At 45.0% G+C, this 20,325-nt stretch overlaps 1 protein-coding gene across 10 annotated transcripts in view; it reads left to right on the top strand.

The window, feature by feature from the left end:
- The first annotated feature begins 591 nt into the window (after positions 1-591).
- The window catches only part of bcas3 (BCAS3 microtubule associated cell migration factor), a 999,028-nt gene continuing 979,294 nt past the window's right edge, over positions 592-20,325 (top strand). For 7 of the 10 annotated variants that reach the window (XR_010968797.1, XM_068010739.1, XM_068010744.1 and 4 more), the window contains exon 1: positions 604-688. The gene's annotated coding sequence lies outside the window, so the exon portion shown is untranslated. Of the gene's footprint in view, positions 689-1,257; positions 1,585-14,427; positions 14,448-20,325 lie in introns of those variants that run through there. The other 3 variants (XM_068010741.1, XM_068010740.1, XM_068010743.1) reach the window with 3 other exon arrangements.

The following is a 20,325-nucleotide window of genomic DNA, read 5'->3' as shown; positions in this document are numbered from 1 at the left end:
AATACATGCTGGGCTTGCCAGCAACATTCACATTCCACGAAGGAATAAAAAATATCGATAAAGGAAAGCAGTGGTCGTCGTATCGAGCTCTGGGGAACCCCTGTGTATACAATCCTCCAGTCTGAAATACAACAGTTCAGCACTGCTCTCCGTCCACCAGCCAGCTTGGTTGCCATGCTGAGGTCCCTCTGGGTCCATGGCCAACGCGCGAGACTTGACCCAAGAATCGCGAGAACTGTATGTAAACAAAACGTAGTCATCTCTCGGCTAACGGTCGCGTTGCCCGCGCTCAAAATACCCACTTTTGACTAATTAACCACTCGTAGCTGGAGATGGCCTAATGTCGCATTAAATACAGCTCGCTAACAGAAAGTGACTGAAATTCAAACCTTTTAGCGAATAAAGCTGGCGCCGTTCTACTTTAAATTTAGGCCCGGTTTCGTGGAGCCGGAAAGCGGATGTTCCATCCCCCTCCCGGCGCCGATTGGCTGAATAAAATGATTGGCATGTAATGATAGGCGGGTGCTGGATCGACTACAGGCTACATTGGTTGTTGTGAATGTCAATCAAACAAGACCCGCCTTATTTTGTCTCTCTTCCCTCCCTCAATCCGCGTTTCTTTTTCTGCTGTCTGTTCAGTTGTTGTCAGCGTCTGCTAAGTGGAGATAGACGGTGAGGAACTGACTGGGTTTGTATCAGATTTTAACATCCATTAATGTTTACAAGTGTTGGTTCTCCAGAGAAAATTCTAGAAAAGGGGAAAGCCAGCGGGTCCTGTCCTTGTGTGAGAGGATTCCAGTGATGGTCTCTCACTCTACCTGGACATTGGAAGCTCAGTCTGGTCCTGGGCTCTTCCACCTGTTTACTTGAGGGAAGAACGTTCCTACATTATGATCATTATATCATTAAAAAAAGGATCATCTGGCATAAAAACAAGAAATGCTGGAACCACTCAGCAGGTCTGGCAGCATCTGTGAAAAGAGAAGCAGAGTTAACGTTTCGGGTCAGTGACCCTTCTTCGGAACTCATCTGGCACCTTGCTGTTTTTCCATGTTAAAGAATAGCAAGGACTTGAATTTCTACTGCTCCTTTCACCACCTCAGGACATCCCAAAGCGCTTCGTAGCCAATGAAGTAATTTAATTTTGAAGTGTAGTCACTGTTGTAATGTAGGAAACGCGGCAGCCAATTTGTGCACAGCAAGAGCCCACAAACAGTAATGTGATAATGACCAAATAATCTGTTGTGATTTTTTTAGTGATGTTTGTCTGAGGGATAGCTATTGGCTCCAGGACACCGGGAAGAGCTCCCCCTGCTCCTTTCTCAGAATAGTGGCAGTGGGATCTTTCATGTTCACCTGAGAGGACAGATGGACGCTTGGTTTAATGTATCATCCGAAAGGTGGCATCTCCAATAGTACATCAGTCCCACAGTACTGCACTGGGAATGTTAGAGCTGGATTTTGTGCTCAAGTCTGTGGAGTATGGTTCGAGGCTAAAATGTTCTGACTTGGGCTAGAATGCTGCCACGACTGACCTGTTGATGGCGATACTTTTATTGTCTCTCCCACGACACGCCTCACCTGGTACTTGAGTCTTTTGGATCCTTATATTAATAGCTGGGAATGGGAATTGTGACTCTGTCTTATTGTGGATCATATATAGATATTCTTTTGCTTTTCAAATTATTACCATCTGTGGTCGTAGTGAATGGATTGCCCTAGTGTTGCTGATCATGCATGGTAAATATGAGATGTGCCAAGTGGAGCACTACATTGGATAACTGGTAATACAGTACAGAACTATAGCATGCTCATTGCTTTCGGACATAAGTGCAGATTGCAGGAATAGAATGATTTCCAGATGTAGAAAACAGAGATATCTTGTATAATGTTACAAACCTCTGACCAGCTTGATGGGGCCGAGGTAAGTCTCAGGTTTTCAGTTCTGTCTGCAGACGATATGAAATTTACTCTATTGTGAATTCTAATCAAACCACTTGGGATGTTGAGCAAGGCAACCAATCATAGGCAAAACCACAAAAGATACATCTAGGCACTTGCGGAATCTAGGCAAAGATTATTAATCTAAGCTTGTAGCTCACGCTGTTGAATTCTGACCTGTGTTACTGCACAGATGGCAGATCTATGCTGCCAATAGCATGGGAACTAGCAAGATCCATAAAGAATTTGACTGTTTTTGACTGTCATTGCTCTTGTAGCTGTATACCGGAAGAGGTGTATGACATTCAGCCCCTCGAGCCTACTCCACTGTTCAATTAAGATCATGGCTGCTTTTTACCTTAGCTCCATTTACTGGCCTTACCTCCATATCACTAATACGCTTAACTAACAAATCTATCACTCAGCCTTGAAAGCCCCAGTTTTCCCAGCAACAACAGACTTTTGTAAAGAAAGACTTGCATTTATATAGCTCCTTTCATGACCACTGGACAAAGCACTTTCCAGATTGTTACTACCCCTTGTATGGAAAAAAAAAATGCTTCACCATTTCCCTCCTAAATGACCTGGCTCTAATATCAAAATTAAGGTTGTTAATTAATTCAAGTTGTTTTTATTGTGTGTGTTGATAGTTAACTAATTGAAATTGCCACGTTATCTAGTCTGCCTAATCTCTCGGGCCTAATCTCTCATGTCTAATCTGATCTGTCTAGCTGGTCTAGTCAACTTTTCCATTATAGACGTGTATGCCTAAATTAATAATAGCGTAACGACTTCAGAGAGACTGTTAACGTTCAAATAGGAGATATGATCCCCAGACCAATTTAAAGAATTACACGATAGGATTTCACATTGAGATTTTTATTGTAACAACTAAACTAAAAGAAATCCCTATTAACTAAATAGCACTTTGTAAGTAGCTGATACCCCCAAATTACAAAGAAATGTATTTTATTTACTTATTAAAACACTTGAAACTTCACACCACACTTGTATGTTACATAGTCCTTTTTGATAGCGAAATTGTTGTGGTTAAAAGTCCAAAACTCCACCCAGTTGCAATGAATTGGATCTCCAAACCTTGTGTAAAGTCAATGCCCTCTTCGCTCACATCTCTGAACACTTTGGACCTGGATGATCATGAATAAGGCAATTCCTGGTGATCTTGTTGGCCTTTTACTTTCTTTGCAAACTCCAACTTGCAAAACAGGTTCAAGTTTTCGCAGCCTTTCACTGTATCAGTCTTCTCTGAGCAGGTATTCCCTCTCTCTCTCCCTTGAGGCTGCAACTGCTGGTTTCCTTTCTTACAGCCTGTCTGCCTTCAGAAAATCAGTTAAATTTATCAGAAATCAAAAGTCAATATTTCAGTGTCCTTTACCATTAAGCAAAATCTAGAAGTTTGGCTTCAGAGTCACTTGGGCTGTCCATTTGCAACTTCAGAATCACTGACTCCTTGTTTTATGATCCAAAAGTCTGGGAAGGTGAAACCTGTTGTTCTTCGGTGTTATACCCCTGCAGTATCTGTTTTTCAAAAAATCTTTGATCTGGAATCTTTGTTGTTTAGGTGACCTAAATTTCTGTTGATGTGAGGTCAGCTGATTTCTCTGACTCCATATTAAACTTTTGAAAATCTCAGTTTTTAAAACGCAATCATATTACAAACCAGTGTTCATAACAAATGGAACTACCTATGTAAACTTGTCATGCTGTAATTACACCCTGCTACAGGTGGTGGCACTGTAGAGCTTAAGTTTTGCACTAAAATTTCTATGGTCTAATAACACTAGTTCTCTGCTTTCTAAATTTGCTGCAAGTTTAACTATATTAATATAAAATCAAAGTAAATAAAAATAAAGGCAAAATGTATGGCTTCAAAATGGAGATTCAATTAATTCTGAACACCCTAATCCTGTTATTTTCAGTTACATTACGCACCCCGATAGTTATTCCCAGCTACATCTACGCACCCTGATCCAGTTATTCCCAGTTATATCTATGTACCCTGATCCAGTTATTCTCCCACTATCTAACGGTGTTTCACCTGAAGAATACATTTAGTTTTCACACTCCGGGCTGAATTTTGTGTGGCTGTTTAAGGCGGGTATGGTGGCGTGGGGGGACATAGAATCACAGCAGAGCTGTCTACCCTGAAATCTGGCTTATTGTAGGTTCCTGATTTTTGTCAGAGGTGGGGAAGTACCATGGCAGAATTGATGCCCCGACACGACGGGAACTTATTTTAAATTGCTGAAATGCAGTTTAACATGAATTTTAATTTAATTATCTCCGATTTAACGACTGAACTGTGATTTTGTGAATGGCGTGTGGCACTAGTGTACATTCAGCTTTGTGATCTTTAAAAGCTGGTGGCGCTGAGGCGAGAGGCCCCAGTGCTGCAACGGGGAGGTATCTTGACCATTGCAGCATAGGGGAAGTGGTGGGTTCTGAGGCCATTGTTGCTGTGCTGATGTAGGCTCTGCAAGGGGCTTGGGTGTATCGGGGATTCTGCAACGGAGTTGGGTTTATCGGGGGCTCTGCAAAGGTTTAGGTGGGTGGGCATTAGAGAGTCAACTAACTGCTGTGTTACTGTGTGTGTTGGCTCACACTGATGGAAAAGATGGTTTCCCATCAGTACTTTTGAGTTCTGAGCTATATCAGGCATTCTGCCGATTAACTAGTGATAAGCATAGTTGTGAGAGGGTCGTCTCTGCATCTGAAGTGATCCGAAGGCCCCAAGGACACCTGCCATGGGTTTCAAACACCCAGTGTTTTTGGATCCCCTTGGCGTGATGAGGCGCCTTCGACGGAGGCAGGCACATGAGGCAGCTATGCCTGACCCTAAAGCTCCATAACGAGAGTAGCAGCAGCAGCTTGCCAGGCCAAAAAGGGCCCATGGATACCAGATAGTCTACAGGACTCTCATTACCTACCTCCAAATGTCCGAGCAACACTGTTAGCGAAGACTATGGCTCTTTAGGGAAGCCGTCACCGACTTATGCGGCCTTCTGTAGGACAATTTGCGACCTCTGGGATTTGGGGGCAACCCTATGCCAGTGGCCCTTACAATTACCATGGCACTAAACTTCTACACATCTGGATCTTTCCAGGGATCTACTGGGGACATGTGTGGGGTCTTTCAGGCCACAGCTTACCACTGCAACAAGGAGGTGACCAATGCCCTGTTCAAGAGGACCAGCAACTACGAGCGACACCGGACCAACCCTGACAGTCCGGCCAAGAGGGCCATCAGTTTAGGGGTCATAGCTAGGTTCCCACAGGTGCAAGGAGTAATACATTGTACGCATGTGGCCATCAAGGCACCGATGGACCAGCCAGACGCCTTCATCAACAGGAAGGCCTGTTCAATCAATGTTCAACTGGTCTGCAACCACCAAAAGCATTTTATGCAGGTGTGTGCCTGCTTCCTGGGAAGCTGGCATGATGCCTACATCCTTTGACAGTCCCAAGTGCCTCAGCTTTACAGTACCCCCGCTCGCCTTCAGGGGTGGATTCTTGGGGACAAGGGCTACCCGTTGAAGAGGTAGTCTGCCGCCTCCTTTCTATCTGTGATCCCTGAATGCTGACCAGCTACTGTGTGCGCTAGTGCCCTTGGGAGAATATATGTTAATGAGGTCTGCAGTCACATTGCCATGATAGAGGGCTGTGGTCACATTGGCACTGCACTAAGGGGTAACATAGGAGCAGGAGTAGGCCATTCAGCCCATTGAGCCTGCCCTGCAACTCGATATTTGATTGTGGCTGATCTTCCACTTCAATGCCTTTTTCCCACACTATCCTCATATCCCCTTATGTAATTTGTATTTAGACATCTGTCAATCTCTCTTTTAAACATACTCAATGACTGAGCTTCCACAGCCCTCTGGGGTAGAGAATTCCAAAGATGCACAATCCTCTGAGTAAAGAAATTTCTCCTTATCTCTGTCCGAATTGGCTTCCCCCTATTTTGAAATTGTGTCCCCTGGTTCTAGGTTCTCCAACTAGGCGAAACATCTTAGCTACATCTGCCCTCTCTATCCCTTTAAGTATTTTGTAAGTTTCAATGAGATCACCTCCCATTCTTCGAGACTATAGAATACAGGCCCAGTTTCCCCATCTCCGCCAGAAGTTGCTTTACCTCTCTCTGCAGCTCCAGCATTTCTTGTGCCGTCGACACCAAAGGATCGTCATTAGCCTGAGGCTCAGCATGGTCTGGCCACCCACAGGCCTCCGACTGTCGGGGGCCTTGGCTGTCTCAGTCTCAGCCAGCTGCTCTGGCACGTGTGTAGTGCTTTCACCAGCTAGTGACCCTGTTTCTAATGCTGATCTATTCCGCACCGAGCTGAAAGTATTTGCACTGGTGGAAGGTGCAGGCGAGTCATGGGACGGTGCATCCTCTTAGTGGTGGTCCTTCTCAGAAGTTGATGGATGTCCCTCCATGGCTGCAGTCACCTGCAAATGCTGACCTGCATGAGAGAACAGAAACATGCACATAGCCCATTTTGCCAAACATGATTTTCTTCCCTACAGGACATTCGTGAACCAGATAGGTTTTTATGACAATTGATGATAATGGTGCCATGCAACTGAGACTAGCTTTCAGTTCCAGACTTTTAGTAATTAAATGAATTTATCAGTTGAATTTAAATTGTGCCAGCTGCCTTGGTGGGATTTGAACCAGTGTCCCCGGGGCATTACCCTGGGCCTTTGGATTACTAGTCCAGTGATATTACCACTATGCCACCGACTCCCTTATTTGATTGCAGGACTGGCAGGCTTTTAAAGATGTAATCGGTGTCTCGCTTCCTACCCCCACCTCGTGATTGGGAGTGGCCGGCACCTCCATTATGCTAAATGGCGCCTGCTGTGTAATCGCGGTGGTGTGGCTGCACACATGACGCACGGGAATGCCACCTTTTCCGGGCCCGCTACTGGTCCCAGCGGCAGGCTCCTTAAATTCCGCCTCCATGTGCAAAGCCATAGGAGATCGACAAGTAATGCTTTTATTGTGCAGGTATTTACGAAAGATGTTTATTGCCATAGTTGTAATATACCCAGATTGCAGTGCCTTTTGTGCTTTGTCTTAAGTCCTGTTTACTCTTAGCTTGGTTTACGTATACATGAGAAAAGTCATGATGAAGGAACATTGAACAAATATTTAGTGTCTCTCTTCACAGTAGAGGACACAAGTTTCATACCAGAAACAGAGGTAAGCTAGGGGCTAAAAAAAAGTGAGGAAATTAATATCAGCAGAGAAAAAGTATTAGAGAAACTTAAGGGACTAAAATCTGACAAATCTCCTGGACCTGATGGCCTACACCCTAGGGTTCTAAAAGAGGTAGCGGCAGGGATAGTGGATGCCCTAGCTATGATTTTACCAAATTCCTTAGATTCGGAATGGCCCCATCAGATTGTAAGTTGGCAAATGGAGGGAGAGAGAAAACAGGGAACTACAGACCAGTTAGCCTAACATCAATTGTTGGGAAAATGCTGGAATCTATTAAGTCTTCACAATGCACATAGAAAAGCACAGTATTAGAACAAGTCAACATGGTTTTGCTAAAGGGAACTCTTGTTTGATAAATTTAATAGTTTTTTGAGGATCTGATTAGTAGGGTAGATAAAGGGGAACCTGTAGATGTAGTATACCTGGATTTCCAAAAGGCGCCACACGAAAGGTTAATCAGCAAAATAAAGGCTCATGGAGTTGGCGGTAATATATTAGCATGGATAGATGATTGCTTCCTGTTCATTAACCAAAGAGTGGGCATAAATGGAGTATAATGTAGGGAAATGTGAAGTTGTTCACGTTGGTCATAAGAATAGAAAAGCAGAATATTTTTTAAAAGGTGTGACACTTTTGTAAGTGTTGATGTTCAAAGAGTGTGCTTCTCCAAGGAATGCAGAAAGTTAACATGCAGGTACAACAAGCGATTGGGAAGGCAAATGGCATGTTGGCCTTTATTGCAAGGGGACTAGAGTACAGGGATAAGGAAGTATTGCTACAATTGTACAAGATTTTGGTGAGATCACATCTGGAGTACAATGTGCAGATTTGGTCTCCACATTTAAGAAAGGCTCTACTTACAGTGGAGCTGGTACAGCGAAGGTGCAATGAATTTGTCCCTGGGATGAGGGGGTTGTTTGATGATAGGCTTAGTAAATTGGGCCTATACTCTCTGAAGTTTAGAAGAATGAGAGACGATCTCATTGAAACATGCAAGATTCTGAAAGGGTTGGATAGGGTAGACACTGAGATTATTTCTGCTGGTCGGGGAATCTAAAACACGGCGGCACAGTCTCAGGATAAGGGGCTGATCATTTAGGACTGAGATGAGGAGAAATTTCTTCACTCAAAACGTTGTGAATCTTTGAAATTCTCTACCCCAGAGAGTTGTGGATGCTCCATTGTTGAATACATTTAAGGCTGGGATAGACAGCCTTTAGGTCTCTCGGGACGTGGATGAGCTTTCCGGACGTCGATGGTGGGCACTGAGGAAATGGCTTATTACCTGCACCAGATTCCACCCCCCCTCCCCCCCCTTTACCCCCCTTTCAACCCCCCCCCCCACCCCCGTCCCCTTCCCTGCTCCACCCTCTCAGCTCACGCCCGCCCCCCCCCCTCGCACCATCTTCACCCCGCACCCCCTTCCCCTGCACCCCCCCCCACCCCCTCCCTCTACCCCTCCCCCTTGCATCCCCTCCTCCCACCGGCACCATCCTACACCTGTGTAGGGGCCCCAACAACCCCACTGCCTTGTGGGCGTCTCGGGAGAGACCAAGGCTAAGGGAGTAAACCCTAACAGAAAATCCGGAGCGGAACCCCGTAGGCGGTCATGTGTCACCTTTGGCATGTTTCCGGCAGTTCCTGCAGCCATACTGGTGCCAAACGTCGTGTCCTGCACTCCTTTGGACCCCACCAGAAAGGCCGAGAGGGGGGTTTTGACGACTGGGCAACTCTCAACCTCCATAAATTTGCCCAGGCATGCGCCATGGAGAGGTCACTCCATAGTTGCCTCACAGCGACTAAAACAACACGGAAGGCAGCAGTTACGGGTTATAAGTCCAGATAAATTGGCGTAGAAACTGGGCGCCACGGGTTGCCTTTGTCGGTGGGAGAGGTCATTGCACCTCACTGGACAGCTACCGCCCGCCTCAAACCGGGCAGCCCCCGGTCAATAAGGTTCTGTCCCGCCACAGTCTGCCTGCTTCAATGGGTGCTTGGAGCTCAGGGTCATTGCCCGAAAGGTGGACTGACACACCGCACCAAACAACATGAAAAAAGGAAAGAAGGTACCAGCCCTTCGCTTTGCAAGCTGGAACGTCAGAACTATGTGTCCTGGCCTGTCGGAAGACCTTACACAAATCAACGATTCTCGGAAGACCGCCATCATTAACAACGAGCTCAGTAGATTCAATGTGGACATTGCAGCACTTCAGGAGACTCGCCTCCCCGCGAGTGGCTCTCTAGCAGAGCAAGACTACACCTTCTTCTGGCAGGGCAGGGATCCTGAAGAACCAAGACAGCATGGAGTGGGCTTCGCCATCAGAAACTCCTTGCTCAGCATGATAGAGCCTCCCTCAAATGGCTCGGAACGCATACTGTCCATCCGACTGCTCACCACCTCTGGTCCAGTACACCTACTCAGCATCTATGCTCCAACACTCTGTTCCGCACCTGAAGCTAAAGACCAGTTCTATGAACAACTCCATAACATCATTAGCAGCAGCCCCAACACCGAACACCTATTCCTGCTGGGGGACTTTAATGCCAGGGTTGGGGCCGACCATGACTCATGGCCCTCCTGCCTTGGGCGCTATGGCGTTGGAAGGATGAATGAGAACGGGCAGAGACTGCTTGAGTTGTGTACCTATCATAACCTCTGCATCACCAACTCGTTCTTTCACACTAAACCCTGTCACCAGGTTTCATGGAGGCACCCAAGATCACGTCGTTGGCACCAGCTAGACCTCATTGTCACAAGGCGAGCCGCCTTAAACAGTGTTCAAATCACACGCAGCTTCCACAGTGCGGACTGCGACACCGACCACTCCCTGGTGTGCAGCAAGGTTAGACTCAGACCAAAGAAGTTGCATCATTCCAAGCAGAAGGGCCACCCGCGCATCAACACGAGCAGAATTTCTCACCCACAGCTGTTACAAAAATTTCTAAATTCACTTGTAACAGCCCTTCAAAACACTCCCACAGGGGATGCTGAGACCAAGTGGGCCCACATCAGAGACGCCATCTATGAGTCAGCTTTGACCACCTACGGCAAAAGTGCGAAGAGAAATGCAGACTGGTTTCAATCTCATAATGAAGAGCTGGAACCTGTCATAGCCGCTAAGCGCATTGCACTTTTGAACTACAAGAAAGCCCCCAGCGATTTAACATCCGCAGCACTTAAAGCAGCCAGAAGTACTGCACAAAGAACAGCTAGGCGTTGCGCAAACGACTACTGGCAACACCTATGCAGTCATATTCAGCTGGCCTCAGACACCGGAAACATCAGAGGAATGTATGATGGCATGAAGAGAGCTCTTGGGCCAACCATCAAGAAGATCACCCCCCTCAAATCTAAATCGGGGGACATAATCACTGACCAACGCAAACAGATGGACCGCTGGGTTGAGCACTACCTAGAACTGTACTCCAGGGAGAATGCTGTCACTGAGACTGCCCTCAATGCAGCCCAGCCTCTACCAGTCATGGATGAGCTGGACATACAGCCAACCAAATCGGAACTCAGTGATGCCATTGATTCCCTAGCCAGCGGAAAAGCCCCTGGGAAGGACAGCATTACCCCTGAAATAATCAAGAGTGCCAAGCCTGCTATACTCTCAGCACTACATGAACTGCTATGCCTGTGCTGGGACGAGGGAGCAGTACCCCAGGACATGCGCGATGCCAACATCATCACCCTCTATAAAAACAAAGGTGACCGCGGTGACTGCAACAACTACCGTGGAATCTCCCTGCTCAGCATAGTGGGGAAAGTCTTTGCTCGAGTCGCTCTGAACAGGCTCCAGAAGCTGGCCGAGCGCGTCTACCCTGAGGCACAGTGTGGCTTTCGTGCAGAGAGATCGACTATTGACATGCTGTTCTCCCTTCGTCAGATACAGGAGAAATGCCGTGAACAACAGATGCCCCTCTACATTGCTTTCATTGATCTCACCAAAGCCTTTGACCTCGTCAGCAGACGTGGTCTCTTCAGACTACTAGAAAAGATCGGATGTCCACCAAAGCTACTAAGTATCATCACCTCATTCCATGACAATATGAAAGGCACAATTCAACATGGTGGCTCCTCATCAGAGCCCTTTCCTATCCTGAGTGGTGTGAAACAGGGCTGTGTTCTCGCACCCACACTTTTTGGGATTTTCTTCTCCCTGCTGCTTTCACATGCGTTCAAATCCTCTGAAGAAGGAATTTTCCTCCACACAAGATCAGGGGGCAGGTTGTTCAACCTTGCCCGTCTAAGAGCGAAGTCCAAAGTACGGAAAGTCCTCATCAGAGAACTCCTCTTTGCTGACGATGCTGCTTTAACATCTCACACTGAAGAATGCCTGCAGAGTCTCATCGACAGGTTTGCGTCTGCCTGCAATGAATTTGGCCTAACCATCAGCCTCAAGAAAACGAACATCATGGGGCAGGATGTCAGAAATGCTCCATCCATCAATATTGGCGACCACGCTCTGGAAGTGGTTCAAGAGTTCACCTACCTAGGCTCAACTATCACCAGTAACCTGTCTCTAGATGCAGAAATCAACAAGCGCATGGGTAAGGCTTCCACTGCTATGTTCAGACTGGCCAAGAGAGTGTGGGAAAATGGCGCACTGACACGGAACACAAAAGTCCGAGTGTATCAGGCCTGTGTCCTCAGTACCTTGCTCTACGGCAGCGAGGCCTGGACAACGTATGCCAGCCAAGAGCGACGTCTCAATTCATTCCATCTTCGCTGCCTTCAGAGAATACTTGGCATCAGGTGGCAGGACTATATCTCCAACACAGAAGTCCTTGAAGCGGCCAACATCCCCAGCTTATACACACTACTGAGTCAGCGGCGCTTGAGATGGCTTGGCCATGTGAGCCGCATGGAAGATGGCAGGATCCCCAAAGACACATTGTACAGCGAGCTCGCCACTGGTATCAGACCCACCGGCCGTCCATGTCTCCGTTATAAAGACGTCTGCAAACGCGACATGAAATCGTGTGACATTGATCACAAGTCGTGGGAGTCAGTTGCCAGCATTCGCCAGAGCTGGCGGGCAGCCATAAAGACAGGGCTAAATTGTGGCGAGTCGAAGAGACTTAGTAGTTGGCAGGAAAAAAGACAGAGGCGCAAGGGGAGAGCCAACTGTGCAACAGCCCCAACAAACAAATTTCTCTGCAGCACCTGTGGAAGAGCCTGTCACTCCAGAATTGGCCTTTATAGCCACTCCAGGCGCTGCTTCACAAACCACTGACCACCTCCAGGCGCGTATCCATTGTCTCTCGAGATAAGGAGGCCCAAAGAAGAAGAGAAGGTCTCTCGGGATCAAGGGATATGGTGAGCAGGCGGGAAAGTGAAGTTGAAGCCATATTCAGCCATGATCATATTGAATGGCGGAGCAGGCTCGATGGGCCATATGGTCTACTCTTACATAGGAGCAGGTTTGACGGGCTGAATGGCATACTCCTGTATCTATGTAGGAGTAGACCATCCGGCCCATCGAGCCCGCTTCACCATTCAAATAGATCATGGCTGATCACCCAGCTCAAAGCCACTTTCCCATGCTATCCCCATATCCCTTGATGTCATTAGTAACCAGAAATCTGTCAATTTCTGTCTTGAACATGCTCAATGATTGAGCTTCCACAGCCCTCTGGGGTAGAAATTTCCAAAGATTCACCACTGAGTGAAGACATTCCTCTCATCTCCATCTTAAATGGCCTGCCCCTTATCCTGCTCCTTTTTCTTATGTTCTTGAGCTCTGTACTTGTTCTCTTTCATTTTGAATTGTGGAGTGGTGATCATTTTATTCTGATCCTTTTTGCACAGTTTAAGCCATCTTCTGGATGCAGAGGTTGTCTGTTGTCTAGTCAGTAACACTGCTGGCCAACTGATGCTCCCTTACACACTTACGAAAGTGATCATTTACTTGTACTGTAGTAATTTCCTCCCTTATTTTTAATTATCTTTTGCCACATATAGCAGACTTTTCTGCTTCCAGACCTCTCTGACATTCAACGAATTACATGTAAACATCCTGGGGTGGTTCATTCACTTTTCTGATTATTAATTAACTACCCATTGGGAAACATCTGTGGCCTGGACTCTCAAACAAGAAGGAAGAATGTGTCATGCTTGTAATTTCAAGTTCTAGTGACGCACACACATTGTGCTGAAATTCCTCTTCAGCATTTATTGCTCATTTCCAATTGCCCTTGAGAAGGTGGTAGTGAGCCACGAAAGTCCATGTGATGAATGTACACCCATGGTACTGTTCAGTTGGGAGTTCCAGGATTTTGACCCAGTGACTATGAAGGAACAGCAATTATATTTCCAAGTCAAGATAGTGTGTGGTGTTTCCATGCGCCTGCTACCCTCGTTCTTCTAGTACAGGTCGCAGGCTTGGAAGGTGCCTTGGCAAGTTGCTGCAGTGCATTTTGTAGATGGTACACGCTGCTGCCACTGTGCGCCTGTGGTGGAGGCAGTGAATGTTTAAGGTGGTGGATGGGGTGCCATTCAAGCAGGCTGCTTTGTCGGATACTGTTGAGCTTTTTGAGTGTTGCTGGAGTTGCACTCACCTGGCAAGTGGAGAGTATTCCATCACTGTCCTGACTTGTGCTTTGTAGATGGCGGACAGGCTTTGGGGAGTCAGAAGACTAGTTAGTTACCACAGAATTCCCAACCTCTGACCTCTTGTAGCCACAGTATTTATGTGCTGGTCCTGTTAAGTTTTTGGTCGATGGTGACCCCAAGGATGCTGATGGTGGGGGATTCAGTGATGGTAATGCAGTTGAATATCAATGGGAGGTGATTAGATTCTCTCTTGTTGAAGATGATCATTGCCTCGCATCTATCTGGCATGGATTATACTTGCCACTTATCAACTCGAGCCTGAATGGTGTCCAGATCTTCGCTGGATGTGGGCATGAACTGCTGTGAACACTGTGCAATCATTAGCGAACATCCCCATTTCTGATCTTATGAAAGAGGGAAGGTCATTGATGAAGCAGCTGAACATGGTTGGGCCTAGGACACTATCCTGAGAAACTCCTACAACAATGTCCTGGGGCTGAGATGATTGGCCTTCAAAACCACAACCATCTTCCTTTGTGCCAGTGGAGAGCTTTCCTCTGAGTCCCATTGACTTATACTGAGGCTCTGAGATGCCACCCTCGATCAAATGCTTCCTTGATGCCAAGGGCAGTCACTTTCACCTCACGTCTGGAATTCAACTCTTTTTTTTTTCTATGTTTGGACCAATGTTGTAATGACTGTAAGGTATGATTCTGTGATTATAGCGATGTTAAAGTTGTTGCTTGGTTAGTCTGTGGAACAGCTCTCCCAATTTTGGCACAAGTCCCCAGATGTTAGTGAGGAGGACTTGTCAGGGTTGACTGGGCTGGGTGTGCCTTTGTCACATCCGGTGCCTCGGTCGATGCCGGGCAGTTCGTCTGGCTTTATTCTTGTTAGTTTGTTATAGCAGTTTGATCCAACTGAGTGGCTTGCTAGGCCATTTCGGAGGGCAGTTAAGGGTTAACCACATTGTTGTGGGACTGGAGTTACATATGGGCTAGTCCGGATAAGGACGGAAGATTTTGTTCCTTAATGAACTTGAGTGAACCAGATTGGGTTTTACGACTAACCGGTAGTTTCATGGTCAAAATTACTGACATTGCTTTTTATTCCAGATTTATTTAATTGACGGAATTTAAATTCCACCAGCTGCCGTGGTGGGATTTGAACTCTTATCTCTGGATCAGTAGTTCAGGCCTCTGGGTTATTCGTCCAGTAACATAATCAGTATGCTACCATGACCCTATCTCAGAAATATTGCTGTCTTGTTTTTATTTTTTCCAATTTTCAATCTCCCTATCCCTTGATCTTGCTGCAACTGAGAAGGTGGGTGACCATCTTCCTGCTTTGATTCAGCCAGTAGGAGAGATGCAAAGCCAATTCAGGGTTGACTCGTGTGGTCTCTCTACAGCAAATTGTCTAAAATCAGGGACTCTATGTGAGGCATTAAAGACAAATCCCTCTCTGGGGATTATATTGGTGAATAAACATACTGTGCCATTTCATATATTTTTGTCTTTTTGTTCTCTGCTCAGATTGTATTGAACAATAAATAACTAAATGGTATCAGTGGGGTTCTGAATTAAGATTGCAGAACTGTGTAAACCCTGTTGGTTTGCCAATGTAAAAATGTTGAAGATGATATATGTTGGACCCTGTATATGGGCACATAATGCAGTGCACAAGCATAGTGGATTTGGAGGATGTTTGCTGGTATATTGAACACTCCCACTAATACTACTGGCGCTGAACATAGTGGTCTTGGTTGAGCAAAACTGGTTTAGTTTCAAGTCCTGCAACAAGCAGTTCAAATTTGTTTGAGTGCTTCCTTACATGTCTAATGCCAACCTAGTTGTTATCTCCTGATTATCCTTTTTGTTTGTCCATCTCCCGCTGCTGCTGTGAAAACCTTCAACTTCCACCATAAACTCTATCCGTGCCACTACTTCATCCTCCTACTCAAACACTGTCTCAAACTTTTCGCAGACTTGCTGTCCTGTTCGACTCTGAGCTGAGCATCCAACATTGTAGCCTCTTCGACATGAAGACTGCCTACTTCCACCTCTGCAACATCTGCTGTCTGTGCTCTTACTCATCCCATCTACCAGTGAAGCCCTCACTTAGCTTTGCCACCTTTAGACTCAATTGTTCCAAAGATCTTTTAAACGGCCTTCCATCCCCTACATTCCATAAATTGCAGGTTGTCCAAACCTCTGCTACCCATAGGATAGACGTAGATAACATGTTTCCCCTTTAGGTGAGACCAGAAATGGGGGCCATAGATAGTAGTCACTAATAAAGCCAATAGGGATTTCAAGAGAAACATCCTTACCCAGAGAGTAGTTAGAATGTTAGAATACCACAAGGAATTGTTGAGGCAAATAACATAGATGCATTTAAGGGGAATCTAGTTAAGATTAAGAGGGAGAAAGGAATAGAAAGAATATGCTGATAAGGGGAGATGAAGTAGGGTGGGGGGGGTCATCTGGCGCATAAACACTGGCAGGATCTGTTGGACCAAGTGGCCGGTTTCTCTGCTGTAAATACTTTGCAATACCAAGCTATGCTTGCACATCACTCCTTTCCTCACTAACCACTTTGGCTCCCAGCCCTTCACCTGAAATTTGAAATTCTCATTCTTGTGTTTAAATCCTTCCATAGCCTCTTCCCTCCCTATCTCTGTAATGTCCACCAGTCATTGCCCACTCCCCCTACGCCAACCCCTGAACAGTCTATTTCACTGACTCTGGCCTCTTGTGCACCCCCCCCCCCTTCCCTTTCCCACACCATTGTTCTTGCCTTCAGCTGAGTGGAATTCCCTCGCTCAACTCTCCTGCTGTTCCACCACCCTCTTTAGAATCTGTCTCATTGGACAAGCTTTTGGTCATCTTCAACTTCTCATCTTTGGCTAACCGTCTGTGTTTTCCTTGAAATGCCGTGGTATATTTTTCTACATTAAAGGTGCCATATAAAACATGCTGGTGGTGATTATCTTTGGACCTGCTGTGTACAGTTGGTCAAGTGACCTGCAAATCTGCAACAGAAATATTAGAAGTGTACAATTTGGATTGAAAAGCACATAAAATTTGTTATATTTGTATGGATTTCAGTATCTCAGTACAACTAATAATGGAAAATTAAAGCTCCCCAGATTAACAAATATAATATTGCAGATAACTTATAATTGAGTGGTTTATTGGCTTATTTCACACATACGAACGATTTGATGCAATCAATGTGATGGTTCATTTGTGGATCTTCGCTTTAAAAGAATCTCTTCTATTGGCAATAGATTTCACAATGATATGCAGTCTAATCTTAAACTTGAACAGTTTTAGAAATTATCTATTGTGAATTATATTTTTTAGTAAACAAGAGCTGATTTTCAGTATGGGGACTTCAATCTTACTGCAAGTTAAATCTGAGGATTTGAACACAAGTCCCCATGGTGAAAAACCAGTTATCTAATCCACTGCATCACGAAGTCCCCTTTAAAGTGATACTTAAATTGAGGAGGATTTGGAATTAAGGGTCACCTGCGAGCCAAGAAAAAAAAGAAGTTGCATTCACATAACGCCTTTCACAACCTCAGAACGTTTGGGAGGAGGGCATCATGCTCATCTTTCTTTGAAATTTTGAAACAAGTAATCATTCAGAATGTTACTATCTTGGGCTCATCTTCCCTTTCCAGCTCATTTAGCTGACGCTCCGTGTGCAGGACGGAGGGAGTGCTGCACTCGCTCTGTGTGCAGGACGGAGGGAGTGCTGCACTGTTGGATGTGTTGTCTTTCAAATGAGACGTTAAACTGAAGCGCTGTCTGCCCTCTCCGGTAGAGGTAAAAGATCCCACAGTCACTATTTGAAGAAGGGCAGGGGAGTTCTTCCTGGTTATCTGGCCAATATTTATCCCTCAATCAACATCACTTTGCTGGATGTGGGATTTTGCTGTGCCTAAATTGACAAAACAGTGACAACACTTCAAAAGTATTTAATTGGTTTGGGCTGTTTTGAGGTCGTGAAAGGCGATTATATAAATGCAAAACTTTCTTCTTTTCATTTGTAGCTATTATGGGTTTCACCTTCCCTGACTGCCATCTTATGTTGAAGTACTGACAGTAATTCTAACTGTTATAGTTAGAATCTCCAACTTTTCCCCTCTATGCCCGTCTGATCACCTTTTTTTATATCTTTCAGCGTGTTGCTGTATTTATATTAGTGAAGCCTTCTCCAAATTTAAAAACATTAATTCTCGGCCGGCATTTATTTGCCCATCCCTGGTTACCCTGAGAAGGTGGTGGTGGGCCACTTTCTTGAATCAAGGTAGCAGTTTGATACAAGTAGCTGAGCCACTTCAGAAGGCAGTTAAATATTAAATGTCAACCACTTTGGTGTGGGACTTGAGTCACATATAGGCTGGACTGGCAGGTTTCCTTCCCTAAAGGTCTTTTGTAAACCATTTGGTTTTTAAGCACAGTGCTCATGGTCACTTTTACAGATACCAGTTTATTTTATTTCTAGATATTTATTTATTTATTTAGAGATACAGCGCTAAAACAGGCCCTTCGGCCCACCTAGTCTGTGCCGACCAACAACCACCCATTTATACTAACCCTACAGTAATCCCATATTCCCTACCATGACTCTTTCTCTTGCAGCTTTTGGTCTTCAAATTTCTCTCTCTGCCTCTCTCTGGTCTTGTATTAAAGGATGCCTTTCTTAACCAACCAAGGATTGTTTTTTGATGGTTGCTAACCTTTCAGATTTGCACAAGTAGTACCCCTTTGTGTCGACTCCTTTATCTCAATGATTTTACATTTCGAGGATGCCTTTCTCACTACGGGACAAACCTACGCAGAAGCTGTTTCCACTCTGTGCTGTCAAGGTCTCCCCGTTTTTGCTGCAAGTTAGCGTTTTAAAACTTGACAATCTCCCAGAATCCCTCTGCCTTGACATCTTGTCTATATTATGCCCTATTTCCTAGGTTTTCCTTCTTTACCACACTACAAAGAAGGGTTCCAATAAAGCTAACTGTTGGTTTATGATAATAAGTTAGTTGATGGTTTATAATAGCTGGATTTTAACAATTAGTATGCTGGTTAGTAACTTTAGTTAGCTAATAGAGTCATAGACAGCACAGAAACAGGCCCATCGTGTCCGTGCCTTCAGCAAGCACCTATCTATTCTAATCCCGTTTTCCAGTACTTAGCCTGTAGCCTTGTATGTTATACCATTTCAAGTGCTCATCTAAATACTTCTTAAATGCTGTGAGGGTTCCTGCCTCTACCACCCCTTCAGGTAGTGTGTTCTGGATTCCAACCATCTTCTGGGTGAAAAAATGTTTCCTCAAATCCCCTCTAAACCTCTTGCTCTTTACCTTAAATTTATGCCCCCTGGTAATATTACAATAGACTGGGCGATGCAGGTAAGATGTTTCCCCTGATTGGGGAGTCTAGAACCAGGGGACACAATTTCAAAATAAGGGGGAAGCCACTTAGGACCAAAATTTCTTTACTCAGAGGGTTGTGAATCTTTGGAATTCTCTACCTGAGGGGGCTGTGGAAGCTCAGTCATTGAGTATGTTTAAAGTAGAGATTGACAGTTTCTAAATACCAATAACATAAAGGGATATGGGGATAGTGTGGGAAAAAGGCATTGAAGTGGATGATCAGCCATGACTGTATTGAATGGCGGAGCAGGCTCAATGGGCTGAAAGACACATAGGAACATAGGAGCAGGAGTAGGTCACTGTGAGGGAGGGGGTGTTGGTGGATTAAGAGAGATAGAATGAATGAGAAGTTGCAAGAGTTGTACAGAGGGCAAAGGGAGAGAGAGTGAAGGATACACAAATATTGAGAGTGGGAGAGAAGCAGGTACAGGAAGGGCGACACTTAAAAAAATATATTTGTCTGTGAAGAGGGTCATGAACTAGAAAGAAAAATCTCACTTAAGTCGTCATCATTTCTTCTTGTGTCAGTATGCTGCTTGTGTGTCTTAATTTATCACCTCAAATTGCTCCCACCTCTAGTGATAAACTTGTAACCACCACTACTTCATCTTAGTATTTTGCAGCCCAAAACTCAACTCCAGTTTGGAAAAGCCATTGATTGTTTTGCAGTAGTTCACTGTTGTGCTTTACGGAAATTTAAGAGACTATTATTCTTGCTTTATGGCACTGAGTGATAGTGAGGTGAAGTTTAGTGGTGGCACACTACCCCAATATATTCCTTTTATTATTCTGTTTGTATTTTATAGTGCCAAATATCAATGTGAAATAATTTTTTAGTTTTGGGACACATTCCTCTTCCTTCCCCAGTAATACTTGTTCCTTATTTTGCAAGCAATGCTGCTGTGACTCTCAGGAAGTTGATACTTTCACAAAACCAAATGTATCATCTTGAGTTATAGAGGATAGTGTTTACTTTCCGATCTAAGAGCAAGTGATTTTTATCAATAAATTTTCAGTGAAACCTCAGGCGCCCTTGTCCTTTTCTGAATTTATTGACTATTGGCTTACTATGTGAATCCTGGTTAAAGTAGACTTACTCCTTTTCATTATTAATGTAAGCTTTATTGAAACAAATAT

This window comes from Heterodontus francisci, chromosome 30 (genome assembly GCF_036365525.1).
Source record: "Heterodontus francisci isolate sHetFra1 chromosome 30, sHetFra1.hap1, whole genome shotgun sequence".
NCBI classification, from domain to species: domain Eukaryota; kingdom Metazoa; phylum Chordata; class Chondrichthyes; order Heterodontiformes; family Heterodontidae; genus Heterodontus; species Heterodontus francisci.
This window is presented reverse-complemented; position numbering and strand designations above follow the sequence as displayed.